A 16,723-nucleotide genomic window follows, 5' to 3' on the forward strand; every position below is an offset into this window, starting at 1 on the left:
CATGTTAATGGTTGTCACATTTTTTTTAAATTAAGTATACTTGAAAAGAAATTTGCCCATGGTATATGTGCATGAAAAATGTCTTGTCAATTCAACTTTGTTTTACAATCTTTCACTGATTTAGAAAAACACAAACTAGTTTGAGGTTTGTGAACACACTTTTAACTACCATATTTTAATGTCTGCATTTTCTTTTTTTATGCAATATTCAATATGCACGTTTTAGTTGTTAATTTATATTGGCTAAATGTAATGAATTATGAAATGTTTCCATAATGATGCCAGATTACAAGACAAACTAATTAATGGCCATGCATTTTCATGGTAAATCTTCCCAATTCCCCCCGTCTCCCTATAGCAAATGTACAACCACATATTCAAGCCCTGCTTTTGAAACAGGACAGTCACAGGAAAAGGCCAAATGTCAAGCATAGCTCAATCGCTTACATCACATTTTTTTTAAACAATGAAATATGCAGTTTTCATACTGGGTAGACACACAAAGAAAATGTCCTTTTTCTGAAAAGAACTGCATTTTTACTTCAAATATTTTTTTTTTCAACCATTCCCATATGTTTACTACACAAATATTATAAAAGCTGACTGTCTTTCTCATTTAAATGGTATCAAGAGGTTACGTCAGTCCCTGAAAATGTTAAAAGAAAGTGTGGCATTAATCTACTCTGTCCCTAGAGCAGGGTAACCACCTTGATGCACATAATAGGTTCATCCTGATTCATTCATTATGGCAGAATATCCTACATTCCTAGAAAAAGAACCTTGGTGGCACAAAGGCATGCAGAAAGAATCAGACCTCAGGTAGGAAATTACTTGCTCCCAGGTTCGCTGATACAAATAAGGAGTGCTGTCAAAAGTACAGAAAAACAATATTAAAAAAGGGAAAAGGATAATGCACTGTAAAATAAGTTAATTTAAATGAAAAGATTACAAGAGACGTAAGGAGGCATCAAAGACTGTTTTGTATTATCAAACGGGGGGCCTTAATTTACACATTAAGGTGAAAAACTAATTGCAGATTGGGAACACAACTTTTGAATTTATATCATTCAGGACTGCACAAACAAGGGTCAAAATTACTACTAGTTTTACATTCTCTAAATCAATTATCAAAGCATTCATTGGTGGCCCTGGACCCAATGGAGTACTGAGTAAATATGGTACAGAATTATGGTCCCATTTGTTGCACCCAGTATTTAAGGCCCTTTTTTTCAATTGGGCTCTGTCTCTGACACCATAAGAGGATCCATCTTACCCCTGTTATTTAAAATGGGAGGCATAGTTAAACCAGGTTATTACCACATTGTTGCTCTTTTAGATGTTGAATCCAAGCCACAGCCAGCTTGCTTCTCACTGACCTTGACAACTGGGAAGAGAAGATACAAATGATCCCTTTCTATAAAATATTGTTTGGGCCAAATTTCTGCACTGAGAATATTTTAGACCTTACCTTTATGTGGCATAAAGGTATTGACAACAATGCACACCATTCTATGCTTGTTTTTATCAACTATACCTGGACATTTGATGGTATAGAGGGATTTTACAGATAAGCTGAATTATTAGGGAATTTCAACACTGTTACTCAGAGCAATCAATTACTTCCACAACTGGGTCAGAAATAAAGTAGTTGACAAGACTCATTTCTAAGTGGGGACCTACTAACAGAGGTTTGAAACAAGGCTGCATTATAGCACTAATTCTATTCAGCCTTAATGCAGCTGACATTATATAGCATCAATCCAAAGCCGGAGTATTCACCCACGAACTATATTTAAATATTAAAGTATGTACATCTAATTATCCTGAATCAAAGACACATAGCCCTGCAGAGGGCACTGAAGGCACATACAATCTATAACAATAATCGTAAGTTAGAGGTCAAGCTTAGCAAGACTATCATAGTCTTTGACAGCGATAGGAACTCCAACAGGAAATGGTAGCTGGGAAATTATGTGCAGAGTAACATTCTTAGTTAAAAACTTTCTTGAAGTCTGGCTTACAGAAAAGCTTCCACCAAGAAACCATAGACCTGCTGTAAAGAACTAAGCTGCCTCATTAGCCCTTTGCCCTGTGCAGACGGAATACAATCCTTCGGTCTTACGTCTGATTAAATTTCGTTTTAGAAGTGACAAAGGTCAAATTTGCTCCAACATATGGCCAGAGAGCCTTACCCAGCAGACACGCTTACATTCTTGACTCATCAGTGCAATAGGTGCAGAAGGATATTTTGACTACATCCACACATACGGCAGATTCGCCTACAATATAGACCACTGAGGCAAGATCTGCAAATTTCATTTCTAAATTATTCCTAAACACTATGATCAGAAAATCTGATTATTTAAAAAACAGCCCAATATGCAAAAATTCATGTGAACAATTAATTTTCCAATCCCTGGAAGAAATCTGTTCAGCACTAAGCGATCTAAAAATGAATTCCACCTGGGCCCAGAACATCCTACTTGTTTAAAGTCGCAATCAAGATGCAATTCATCTTAATGTCATGAGCAGTTGACTAGGTTGAACTCTTGCAACATATGTTTTGCAAACATCTGTTTAATTCTTATAGCACGTTCTCAAAACAACCATATCTTTCAGAAACCCTTCACCTACAAACACTTGGTGGTGCTTCCCAAAAAAATGAGCAGAGGTATTCTCCATTCTTAACCAGATACTGTTTACTGTAGACTCTGCTATTATGGTAAAGTGTCACTCTTGCACTTTTAATGCTGCTTCCGTGGCCTACACTCAAAGATATATAAATTGTTATAATACATTTTTGGCCTACACAAACAAGCTGTATAGAATCATTTAACCTCTGCCTGAACACCAAGAATGCAATTGAATTAAGCAGGGGGGCAAAATGTTTTTTCTACTATGTCTAGACATTTTAACCTACATTCCATCTAACAAAATTATTTCTGACAGCTTTTTTCTTTTTAGGTTTCAAAGCACTTGCATCACTCATCTGAAACGCATGACACTAACCATTCACAGGTTTGTCTAACTGTGTTTGTTCTCCTAGACACTTGGGTGCAATTTGATTTGACCTAATATGCTATGTTTAAAGGCAGGCTGAAACAACTCCTGATAGGATAATTTATTTGTATAAACTGATTATTTTCTTTCCCACCTACTACTTTGTTTCACAATAATGGATCAGCATTGGAATTTAAAACCTGGTTTTAGCTCGCATTTGCTTAGAAGCAAATGTACCTATTATTTTTATAGAGTTGTTTTTTTTCTCATGATTTTAATTCTTGTACAATAAAGTTTACATTATCTTCAAAGAAGAGCCCCTTATGTAGAGGGCACCATCTGCATTAGGGCAGGGGTACTCACAAACTTTCTGTCGGGGGCCAAAATTACAGTGTGGTTAATGGCCGAGGGCTGCACTGGTAGGGGTGGAGTCAGTGGAGGGCGGAGCTAGAGTAAAAAAAAAACCTTTCAAAACATTAGACAATGCTGTATTTCAGAATCAGATGCAACTACAAAGAGCACATTTTGATAATACATTTTTATTTGAAGGCATTTAGTGAAAGTAGAACAGCAAGTACAAAGGCAAACATAATGGGGGAAAAGTCTTTCCCAAGGCACAGAGTTTATCCACTAATTTTACATTTCATGTCCGCAATTAACTTTTCAGAGAGTGCAAGTCTCATGAGGTGATCCAGATGTGCATCAGTCAGTTTGTTTTATTAGTTTATTTTTTATAGCACCCTTTGTAGAAAAGGAATACTCGCATAAAATGTGGAGCCAAACATGCAAAGTATTCTCTGTGCCAAGGTAAAAAGAAGAGGGAATTTTTCAGGTGGCACACTTTGCCAGAAATATTCTGGTTCCTTCCCCAAGAAAGCGGACTCAAGCACAGAGCTGAATTGCATGTCAATTAGTTCCATCTCAGCTTGTGCCCTTTTCAAACCAAGAAGTTCAACAGCTTCAAGATTCCTTGCACTAACCATCCATGGATTTTCTACAAGCCTGAAAAGTGGGGTGGGAACTCTGAACTGAGAAAATCGCCTCTTAATGTCCCCAGACATTTCCTCCAGATAAGTACACAGATTGAGACTGAACAACATTTCCTGAGCTTTTTCAACCCTCTGTGTTAAAGCCTGCAACTTAGGAAAGTGTGTGAGATCACCATCGTTCATCTGCTCTCGGAACAGCTCGAGTTTACTTTCGAAGGAGTATATGGCACTCATCATTGAGGACACAAGTTTCTGTCTACCTTGAAGTACCGGGATTGAGTGTGTTGAAATGTGAGAAGATGTCACACAGAAAATGGAGCATGGTGAGCCATTGCAAGTCATATAATTCTGGGAAGTACTGCCCTCAAATTGTTCAATTTCTGGAAGCAAACTAATAAATCTTTCTAGCACTCTACCTTTGCTCAACCACCTAACCTCAGTATGCAATAACAGATCTGCATATTCACTTTCTGCATCCCTCAGCAATAATTTAAAAAGTCTGTGGTTGAGTGCTTTTGCTCGATTATAATTAAAAATTTTAACGACTTGCTTCATAACATTTAGTTGCCCTTGTTTTATTTTCGCGCATAATGCTTCCTGATGGATTATGCAATGATAATCAATTAAAGTGGATGATTGAAGTTTTATTCTTAACAGAGATACAAAGCCCTTCTCATGTCCAATCATGGAGGGTGCCCCAACTGTAGTGACACTTACAAGATTGTTCAGTGGCAGGTGATGAGATTCAAAGAAATGACACATGCTGGCCAATACATCCTCTCCTCTTGTGTGACCATGCAATGGCAAAAGGCAGAGAATCTCTTTCTTTGGAATGATTCCTTGTTCCAAATACCTCACTCAAATCATTAACTGTGCCACATCACCTACATCTGTTGACTCATCCACAGCAATGCTAAAGAAAGGGGACAGCTTGACTGCATTTATGACCTGTGCTAGAACATTGTCACCCATTGACTCGATTCGACGTGTGCATGTGGATTCTGACAGTTGCAATGCACCTATTTCCTTCATAATGTTTGATTTATTAGGATAGTTGGCAAATAATGTCTGCTGCCGAGAGAAAACATTTCTTAACCAGCTCTGCTTCTGTAAATGGCTTTTTATGTTTGGCAAGTAAGTAGCAAATTTGTAAGAATGCCTGGGTTACTGCCTCAGATTCTTTTATCTGGCACAGAAAGAGCTTTTGTTGGGATAGAAGGGCTTCCTTTAGTGATGCCACCTTTGCAGAACGCAGTTTGGAGTTCAGTGGAAAGTTTGCAGTGTATCCAGAGTGCCGCGTTTTGTAGTGCCGTTCCAGATTATACCTCTTAAGCACATTTACTTTCTCTTTGTGAAGCAAACAAGTGGCTTTTTGTTTTGGGCATTCCACAAACAAGTACTCTAATTCCCATGCTTCCTGGAAGGTCCTATGTTCGCTCTGGATCGATCTGGGTCGTTTGCAAGGCTTGGAAACTGGACTGTAGGCCATTGCGGAGCTCTCCAGCTAGTTTGTTACTACACAATAAGTGACAAGGACCAGTAATCGGATTTTCCGCCCGACAGCACCCTACGACTGATAAACTGACACACCCCACGACCGATAAACCGACACACCCCACGACCGATACTGCATCACGACCGATGGACCAACACCACTTCTCGCAACAGATCTGTGAGCAACAACAAAGTAATGTTTTGTTTAAACATACAACATAATGGGTAAACCTGCACATGTCACTCAATAGGGATGTGAAATAAATGGCTTGCACACACACGTATCTAACAGCCCACGTTCACGCGCAGGTATCTTGGCACTAAATAACAGATGTTTGTTGCTACCCAACTCATTTTATCGACCTCAGATGGATGAAGGGCAGGACCCGCCGGGATTTCTACCTGTGACCATGAGGTAGAACGCAGGCCCCTGCAGTGGACAAGGGGAGGGCCCTGGATTCAGGTGGGGATTAGTATGGTATGCAGTTTCTGTCATCAGTACTTCTCATCCCTTTCCCCACAAGAGCAGTTTAAACATGCATGAGAAAATATCCTAGTTTGCAAGTCTTTTCCACACCATTATGGCCCTGCCATATTTGACACATACTACATCATCTGTTGCTTAATCTGACAATTTTAACAAAACATTGTAGCTCAACTTTGCCCTCTATGCCAGCTGATATCTATGCTTGATGCCGAACCCGATCAATCAACCGCCATCAATCAATGCCCCTACTTCGTGCAAATTTGTTCCCGCGCAAAGCTACTTTAAAACAGAGCCAACCAAATCTCACATAATAGGATATTTTGCCATTCATGTTTGAACTGCTTTTGTGGAAAAGGGGAGGAAAAGCTTTGATGACAAGAAACTGCACGGCTGAGAGACAAATGGCTTGTGATAGCACTTTGAAGCGTATTTGGGACATTCTGTGATTGGATACGTATCCCAATTTGTCAATGTATTTTAATGTCAATTTGAATTAAATAACGTAATGAGCTGTAACTGGTCAGTGAAATTCAAAACAAATACTAAAAATTGGTATGTTTTGCTCCTTCTGGCCACACCTCTGACTCCGCTCACTGCCGCTTCCGCCCTCTGATTCTCCGCCCACAGCTCCTCTACTTTTTTCCCCCCACTTTGACCACTGGGTGGACCAGTGGCGTAACGAAAGTTTAAGGGGCAACCCTGCAATGTACACAGAGGGGTCCCTGCTCTGGATTCTGTGAAGTGGTGGCTTGTGATGCCACTTTCTATGATGTCAATACCTGTGATGCCATGTGTGATGTCATGCGCCGTGATGCCGCGTGCCTTGATGTCACTTTCATACTGCCTAGCTAGGTTAGTCCCCCCACTTCTTTTTTTTAGGCATTGTACCCTGCACATAGCAATCTGAAAACCTTGGCAGCTATGCCTCCCCCACCATGGCCAGTCAAAGAGTGCCAGGGCTGAATGCTGTTCCAACCGTGCCCTCCCCGCCCCCCCGCTACCTGCGCTGCTTCTTGTATAATGATTAACATGATGAACCAATCTGGTGCCCCCACTTCAGTCTTACTGCCCAAGCTTCGCCACTGGTCTCGCGCCATCTTCAAGATTTTTTTCTGAACTGAAGTGCTATCGATTGCTCGGGCTGATCTCTGAAGAGAACAAAATGAGGCTACCGCAGCTAGTCAGCTCGTCGTAACCAGATATAGACATCCAGACAGCTTGAAGGTTATTCAAGACAAGTGCTTCGGCCAAGAACAAGCTGTGTGAGACAAAAACACTCCCCCCCCCCCCCGCCCCCCCCCCCCCAGACACGCTATTGAGAGAAAAGTCAAAACAAGGAGCCGTCACGCCGACTCAACGACCTCAAAATCAATCGCCTGTTAAACCGAGGGCTCTGTCACCGCCTGTTTATCAGACCCGGCTCTGTCACCCCGAGCGGTGCTTGGTTAATCATGGGAGCCCCCCTGAAGGTTTTTTAATCACCGAGCGAAGATGGACACGAAAGGGCTCCTTAAAACAGAGGTTTCCAGCAGTGTGTAAGAGAGGGGACATGGAAGTGGAGGTCACAAAAGAATAAAGAAAAAAAAAATCATACCTGTGCAGGCGAAGAGACGGTGAAGATTTTCCGGGCACCAGGCTGGTGAAGATTTTCCGGGCACCAGGCTGCTGTGAAGGTTCTCCGGGGCTGCGGGCTGGAAGGACGTCGTCAACAGGACACAGGAAGCTCACCAAAAGGTCCTTTAAAAGTCAGCTGTAACTAGCGCTAGTTACAGCTGACTTTTAAAGGGCCAGAGCTTCGCACCCGGGTCCGTGTGTGACATCAGAGGCAGGCAGGCCAATCATAGGCAAGCAGTAAGCAGAGACGATGGCCGCAGGAGGAAACGCTGTGAATACATATTCAAGCGTATTCACAATGCTTGCTCCTGCGGCCATCTTCCCTGTTTACTCCAAGGTAATAGTGTAATGATAATCGAACAAGGTCCGCGGGCTGCCAATGAAGGCCGGGCGGGCCGCCAGCGGCCCGCACTATGAGTAGCCCTGCATTAGGGGGTTCCTGGCACCAGGCCTCCACGATAAGATATTCTTTCATGGAAGAACACCAGCTACACACACAACACATACATTGTAACACAGATGTGTATGTATGCACAGAGAAACAAATAAACAAATGGATACAAAGGCCACTTCCACAGTCTAAAACAAACCAGGCCAAAACCTGTCCCCACTCTCAATCCTGTCTCTGCTTTTTTAGGAGTGATGGCTGTTAACGCATCATTATCACATACTTCCACTGTGTCTCCAGTTGTCCCACACTCTAGCAACTCCACTTTGGAATAAATATTGTTGGTATCCGCAAGGGCTGCTAGAGGTGAAATCAGATCTCCGGTTCTTAGACATATGTACTGTCCTTATGGTATATTTGTTAATGAGTCTTGCAGCACTACATGAGACAAAATTTTACTATAGGAGACTGTGCGATATCATTGACTTTGTCCAGTCATTGTTGAAGCTTAGCAGATGTACCAAAGAGTGAAATATGAGAACTGGATTCAGAATCCTTTTGTTGATTCTATAGATATCAATGTATATCAGAGCAGTTTCTCTTAGGCTGGACAAACAAAATCACATTGGTACCAGAGTTTTAGAGGCACTCTTTGTAGGTGCATGGAAGATGTGGTTATCAAAATTTAACAGATAAATCTGTATCCCCTTTCTCAACATACCAGATAAAACATTGATCTCAAGGGCAAGGTACCTTTACTTAACATTATCAGGGGAGTATTAAATTATACCAAAGACAAATTCCCACACTGTTTCAGTACTAACAAAATGTGTGCCACTTGAATATTTTTCTTCATCGTACTCACTCTGGAAGATCAAGGCGCATAGGTAAAAAATTTGGTATTTGCGATTTCCAAATTGCAAACACGTAGAAATCTCTATTTAGGAATCTCAAGGTATGTATCTACCCGGCGATTCCACAAATAGTGATTCCTATGGATTCGCATTCGCATTCGCATTTGCAATTGGGAAATCGCAAAATAAGAAAGTGCTTTCTAGATACAAAATGTCAAATTAGGATGTTTATAAATATAGGGTATGGCCACAACCCAGATGCCTAGGCTGAAAGTAAGGAAAGCTCCTGCATCACCACTGCCACCATCCCAGGATAAGACCATGGCCCCAGTAGATGAGAGGAATGACTCTGGGTTCAGAAAGAGGAAAGTAAAATTTACTGAGAGAGCTGGAGCTCCTGACTGGCACGTGTGGCCCATATGGACCAACTGTTTGGAAAGGCCTCCTTCTTTGTGCCAGAAAGCCAAAACATCTGGTCCAGCATCCTGGAGAAAGTGAACTACCTAGGAGTCACCCAGAGGACCATTCTTCAGATCCTCAAAAAGTGGCATGACCTGAAGTCTCATATGGAGGAGAAGGTGGCCAGCAGAATGTCAGAGACATGGAACCAGTTGAGGACCCTCAAACACCCTCCTCCCATGGAGACTCTCAGAGGGGACCCTTCAACCAGAGAGTGTGGTGGTGGTAGCAGCCGACAAACACCTCCAATCCAGCAGGCACTATCCATGGTAAGTCATCTTTCCTTTGCTTACCTAATACAACATAATGTTAGCAAATCCATGTATCATACATCACAACATGAAGAACTCCATTGAGTGCATGTCCTACCCTGGTAATGAATAATGGGAGTTGTGGTACAGAACATTTGTGTGCTGATGACTACACCAAACCTTTCTGTACAACATGTCACAAACAAATGAAGCAGAGTCACATCAATATTGTGGACACGCTTTAGCAGTTTATTTACATATATTTACACAAATCACAGCCTGGATGTGTATGGAACCATTGCAGCTGAAGGGCCTACTGACACTGTCTTCATTCAGGACATAACACCACCAACCCCCCCGGACATCTCTCTAACTCCCACTGGTAGGAGAGCAACCATCTTACCGCTACCAGACTTTATGGTAAGTTATGAGGGTTAATCACAGAGCAAGGACCCCACAAATAATATTGGAGGCCAGGGGATACAGACAGAGCAGAGTGAAAAGATCAGCAGTCCGTACTGAGAACAAATCGGATGGTGCTCCTGTGTGATGGGATGGAGAGGTCTATCATCTCCATACAGTGCTTGTAGACAAAGCGGATATGGACTGACAGTAGGCAGCTGGAATGTGTGTTTTAATCACTACAGAACTTGGTGAAAGGTGCAGGGCCTGTGGCTAGTGGCAATTGAGAGGGAGAACTGTGTACAGACACATATGCAAAGGTAGTGCCTGGCAAGGCAAGAGTCATTCACCCAGTCCATCAACTGCCTGGCAGGAGCCACAACAACTCTAGCAAGGCACACTGTGAACATTCAGACTGCCATGGGGTACTGTTGCGATACTGCATGTGGGCTGGTGCAAGTGACCAAAGCCTTATTGAACATCCAGATCCACAACCTTGGTGTCCCCAAAATTCTGCCCCCACCTGAGAGCGAAGAGGGCTTTAGCCTCAGTGTCACATCCATTAAGAGGCCTGCAGTACCAGGCGTCCACAAAAACAAATATCTGGAACTGACATGTCACTAGTCCCACAGCCCAAACTTGCTGACAAAGCACCCAACCACAGAGGCTAAAAGAAGTGAAGCACTTTACACCCCAAGGAATAAGTAGCCTTTATTTTTTGGCATTAGTTACTTTTTTAATGTTCTAACAATGTTACATCCACAAGGATACAGTTGATCCTTGAGTGAATCAATGTTGTTGCTACCTGACTAAAAGGTGGTGTCTCAGTTATGCCCCAAGCATTAACGTCACATGTAAAGCCCCATTATTTGATTTTCTAAATTCTCTCCTCAAACAGTTGATCACTTTGCTTTGTTCTCATGTGCCTAACTGCTGCACCTGTAGTGGTGGTGGTAACTCAACATCCAACTATGAGGCAGGCTCTATGGTGATGTCGTGTAGACCCTTCCTCATTGCAGTATTGTGCAGTATGTCACAAGTGGTGATTTTTCTTGCAGCATGTATCTGGTCTGTACAATAGTGCCTACCAGTCTTGTGGAGGCAGCCAAAGCGGGAGTTCAGGGTCTCAAAGATCCTCTCAATGATTAAGCTTGTTGAGTTGTGTTCCTTCCTGTATTGCCTCACTACTTGTCCTCTGAGTTGGCTACGGTGTTAGTAGCTAGGGAAGTAAGATAAATGCACTGCCACCATAAGAGCATGAGAAGGAAAACCATTAGATCACATTGCACACTCCTTCCACATTGCCTTGAGGTAACTACTCATAAAGTTTCTACCTCTGTCAGACAATACCTCCTTAGGGAACCCTACACTGGAAAAGATTCCCAGGAGGGCTCTTGCCACCACAGTTGCTGTGATGGTTCTAAGGGGAATAGCTTCTGGGTACCTGGTGGCATGATCCACTACCACCAGTATAAACCTGTGCCCAGATGCTGTTGGTGGGTGAATGAGACCAACAATGTCAATCCCTACCCGTTCAAAGAGAACCCCCACCACAGGTAGTGGTATCGGGGGGGGCCTTTGTGGACTTACCGGCCTTGCCACTGGCCTGGCAGGTAATACAAGAGCTATAAAAACTCTTGCAGTCCTCACTCATTTGAAGCCAATGAAAGTGAGGGACAATTCTGTCCCAAGTCTTATTTTGGCCTAGGTGTCCTGCTAAGGGAATATCATGGGCTAGTGTGAGTAGGAAACCCCTAAACTTCTGAGGTATGACCAACCTCCTGGCTGCACCAGGCTTGGGGTCTCAACCCTCAGAGTAAAGGAGCCCATCATCCCAATATACCTTATGGGTTCCACCAGCATTCCCAGAAGCCTCAGCAGCAGCCTGCTGTCTGAGGGGTTCAAGAGTGGGGTAGCTTTGCTGCTCCAGGCTCAAGTCTGCCCTAGAAGGTCCCCCTGTCCCCAAGAACTCAACCTGATCAGGCTCAAGTTCCTCTGAGACGGTTCCTTCTTCAGGGGTCAGATCCTCCTCTGCTACAAGAGTCTCTTCAGACTGATCCTGGGGGGAAGACACTGCCTCACCCCTGCTACTCCTCCTCTTGGGAGGTCCTTGGTCCATTTTTCCAGGATCCAAGGCCTGTTCAGTTTCTGTCAGCTTAGCTTTTGACCTTGTCAGGGCAAACACTTCTGCAGGGAAACCCAGCATTGCTGCATGGGTAGTTAGCTCCACCTCAGCCCATGCTGAGGTCTCCAAATCATTTCCTAGCAAACATTCTACTGGTAGGTCTGCACTTACCACAACCTTCTTTAGGTCAGTTACCCCTCCCCAAGAGAAGTTCACAACTGCCAGAGCATGGTTAGTACTGACATTGCTCGCATTGGTCACTTGGTAAGTTTCCCCAAGTATGATTTGGCTAGGGTCCACAAGGTCCTTAGTCACCATGGTGACACTAGCCCCTGTGTCCCTGTATGCTAGAGACTCCCTTCCATTTATCCTAGGCTGTTGTTTGTATTTGGCCAGACCACTGGGACTCACAAATAGGGACAGGTCCCCATCACAAACCTGCACAGCCTGAGTAGGTGTTCTGACTTGGTCAGAGTCCTCTCCAGATCCCAGGGTCAACCCTACTATACCCTTATTCTGTTTACCACCACCTATAGCTGGACTAGGGGGAACAGATGCCTTAGGGGCAGGTGGGGTGGTAGTTGTGGAGTCTTTGGCCTTGTTACAGTCTGAAGTCCAATGGGCTTTCTGCTTACAGTTTTTACACCATGGCTTCCTTGGCTTTAGCTTTGTTAGATTGGGAATTTTCAGATGCTACTTTTAGGGGGCCTGTTGAAGACTGCGGGTCTTTTCCCTTTTCCCCACCCTTCTCAGAGTTTTTGGCATCTTCCTTTTTAGTTGCACCTCCCAAGGCTGGAACTTTTGCTTGGTCCTGGTTCTGACCCATTTGTCTGCCTTCTTTCCTAATTCTTGGGGAGAGGTCAGATCTGAGTCCACCAGGTGCTGATGCAATAGCTGATTCTGACAGTTATTAAGGATCTGCTCCCTCATGATGAGATTGTATAATCATTGGTAATCATTTAATTTACTGCCATTTAACCAACCCCCCAGAGCCTTGGTAGCACAATCTACAAAGTCTACCCAATCTTGATTCTGTGCTTTCTGGGTATCTCTGAACTTTAACCTGTATTGATCAGTGGTTAGACCAAACCTATCTATTAAAGCACTCCTCAAGATATAATAATCATCATCATCCTCTTCTCTAACAGAAAGGAGCTTGTCTCTTCCTTTGTCAGCAAAGGAGAGGCATAAGATTGCTGCCCACTGCTCTACTGGGACCCTCTGAACCTTACAGGCCCTTTCAAGTGCAGTGATCCACTTATGGATGTCATCCCCTGTCTGATAGGGGGGCACAATCTTATGCAGGTTCCTATGGTCAGGAGCTTTCTCTCTAAGTCTAGGGGTATTATTACTGCCACCAGGGGTCTCTAGACCCCACTTCTTGGAAGCTTTCTGAAGCTCCAGGGACTCCCTGTATAATGCTAGCTGTTCTCTCCTGAGCTGAGGCTTGGCTTGCTCAAACTGGATCAGTCTGCATTTCCTCTCTTCAGAGGACTCTCTTCTCTGAGAAGAGGCAGAGGTCTTGTTGGATCTCCCAGAATGGGCAGACCCCCTTGAGGGTGATCTGTTCCTTCTGTCTGGATCCACCACTCTCCCATTAGGGATGGAGGGGGTACCCCTTGGGTCCCCACCTCCATGTTTTGAGTGGTCTGGTTCTTCCAGGTCGAGTTCATTGTCCTCTTCCTGGTCCTCATCAGAGTCCACCACCTGGGTGTCCTCTTCTGTGGGATGCCCACCCAACCTGTCTACCCCATCAGACACTAGAGTCTGCTTGAAGTCTGCAATGAGCAGAATTTCTCTGAGACGTTGTGTGTTGGCACCTTTGGTTGTCTTCAAATGTCTAGCAGTGCACATCTCCCTAAGCTCAGCAAAAGTGAGATTGTCATACCTGTCGACTGGGACCTTTTGAGGTCCTTCCAGGGCCTTATGGGCTCCTGAAGACATTTCTAGTGTAGTGGATTGTTGCATCTACCTACACTAGGTGTGGCCTACTGAACCCTTTCTTGAGTTGTAGTCAAGGTGTGCTAAGCCCTCTACACACAACTCCTAAGTTCAGTAGAACTTATTGTATTCTATGCTGAATGTATATGTACCTCTAGTACCAAAGTGGCTTTCACTTTAGAAAATCAATTTGTTATCTGGTAAAACAATGGCAAGCTTGAATCCAGCCGCTGCACACCAATGTGAAAAGTTGGCCTGGCATATGCTGTCCACTAGTTATAGGGGACACCTTACACCATCCAGTTCGACTCTTGAGGTGATAGGTTAAAAGACAACCTTTAAAGAAAGCTATCCTAGTGGTAGCTGCGGAGAGCAGCCTTCAGGCTAAGTCTTGAAGGAGTGTTAAGCTTATTGTTTTACTATGGATAACCTCTTGAATGACCAAATGAAAGAGTAGTTCACACAGATATATTTTCAAAATATATGTATTTATTCTAAGAACAAATCCCACTAGTCTCTTGTGAGGCTGGAGGTAAAGATACAATTCAATAAAGCATTTATAATGAGAATAAATAGCACTGGAATCACAGGGCCCCAGGGGGGGGGGACTAAACCATATATTTAAAAAGTGGTATAAGAACCACAACAGTTCTGCAGACAGTGCCTAGGGCACTTAGGATTGCTGGCCCCTTATGAAACCACCCAAGGTAGTGAGGAAGAGGACCCACGGGAAGCGTGTGCGGGATCCCGATTAAACCCTATGGGAAATGTCGCGGTTGGAAATTGCAAGAATCTGGACACTTCTAGCAGGAGTTCAAGTTCAGGAGTTTAGAGTTAAGCTCTTGGAGGGCACACACCCACGATAGTACCGAGGTACCACTGTTACCTGCCCCAGGGAAGCCGGGTGCATAGGTCGTTTTCGGTGTCGGGTCGATGTCTCGTTTTCAATGGAAAAACGTGAAGAACTGCTGCTGGCGTGAAGCGTCGTCGATGTCGTGCAGATTGAAGATGTAGATCTTGAAGGAAAGGACCTGAAAGCAGAGGGGAAAGAGTCTGGGTCACTAGCCAGTGACCAGGGGCCTTAGGAGAAAGAGCCCTTCAATGTCGGGTGTTTTCAGGTTGAAGACGGGTAGTTTGGATCAGAAGCCATGGAGTCCAGGAGGCTTCAAGGAAGGCCAGCTGCTGGAGGGCGACTGTCCCACGAAGGATGAGGGCCGCTACGGTGTTTGTGTCTGGATTGGATCCACTAAGCCTTGGCAACCGCAACCCATGCAAGGATCAAGAAACAGCTACTGTGCAGACCCACGAGGTCTGAGCGAGGTCTCCTGCAAGGAGACTGTAGAACAGGCCTGGAGCAACCAGGGGAGCTCTTGGAAGTGAAGATTGACCTCCGCTAGGGCCCACCAGTCGAGAGACAAGGGACCGTAGGAGGCAGCAATTTGGAGTGCGTAAAGATGAGCCCACGGGTCGCCGGAGCAGGCTGGAGTGTCGTCCTTTGGCATAGGTGATGCTGAGAGGTTGGCTCAATGATGGGTCAAAGCACAACTTACCCACTCGTCTGGTTCGTGTGCTGTGCAAGAGGTGGCTGGTGTCCTGGGGTATTGGGTATCTCGGTGCCCACGGGGTCCACGGTGCTCAGATATGCTGTGCACACTCACTGGCCTCTAGGATGCTCGGGAACCCACCTCAAGGTAGGCAGAAGTCTTCGTTGTCTGTAGGAGCAGCAGAGTTCCAAGCGGGTTACTTGCAGTGTTTCAGGTGCCTGCCAAGCATGGGGGTAAATCCTTTACCCCAAGGGAGATTTCTTCATTCAGCTGAGCGGCAGCTCATCGAAGTTTCAAGTCTTTGAAGCAAAGTTCTCGTCCAAGATTAATCTGAGGCTCTGGGGACCCTGCACCCACCTTTATCCAGGGATTAGGGGAGTGTCTGAATCAGAGCCCACCAATGGGAGTTCAGGCGGGAAAGGTTGGCTACATCCTCTCCCCTTTGTGTGTGACCCACCGGGGCAGGGGACAGGATGCCCCTGAACCGGTGTATGCAGAAGTAGGCACGGGAGAAGCCTACGTGCAAGTTTGAGAGACATCCTAAGGTGCACCCACCCAGTTCCAATCCACATAGTGTGTCTGGGGAGGTGGGGACACCTCCTTGCAACAAGATCCATATTGTCCAGCTGCCGTGGCTGGAGTTCTGCAAAGCAACAGGCAGCCAGAATCGTGTGGGTGGCGGGTAGCATCCATTTTGTACTACGTGTGCTCTTTTAAATTGGTGTCTAAAATCTGCAGCTTTTACCATATCACCCCTCTAGCAGGGGGGAATCATGCCCTCACTCCCATGGCTGGATTGGGGGTATAATTCCACGATGTTTGACACCAAACATGACATGGTTCTGTGCAGCCACTCTCAAGTTATCACTCTATCGCGATTACTCGTAATGCTGGTAAAGAGTATATGGTATGGCTGCACTACAAACAACCTCGCAATAGTTTTAACGAAGGTTGCAGAGGGGCCCTACTCAGGTAGGGGTTCCCCCTCACACATCTCCGCACCCTTCCTTGTAGGATTAGCAAGGCCTGCCTTAGGGGTGACCTATGAGGGTATATGTGTTGTATCCTGTATCCCACTTAAATACCTATATCCCTGCAAGGGGTGCAAGCACCACCTTACCCAGACTACAGTAATGGTCTGGTGGTGTCAGTTTGTATGGCTGTCCCAGGGTTGG

Source organism: Triturus cristatus, chromosome 5_1 (genome assembly GCF_964204655.1).
Source record: "Triturus cristatus chromosome 5_1, aTriCri1.1, whole genome shotgun sequence".
Taxonomy (NCBI): Eukaryota; Metazoa; Chordata; class Amphibia; order Caudata; family Salamandridae; genus Triturus; species Triturus cristatus.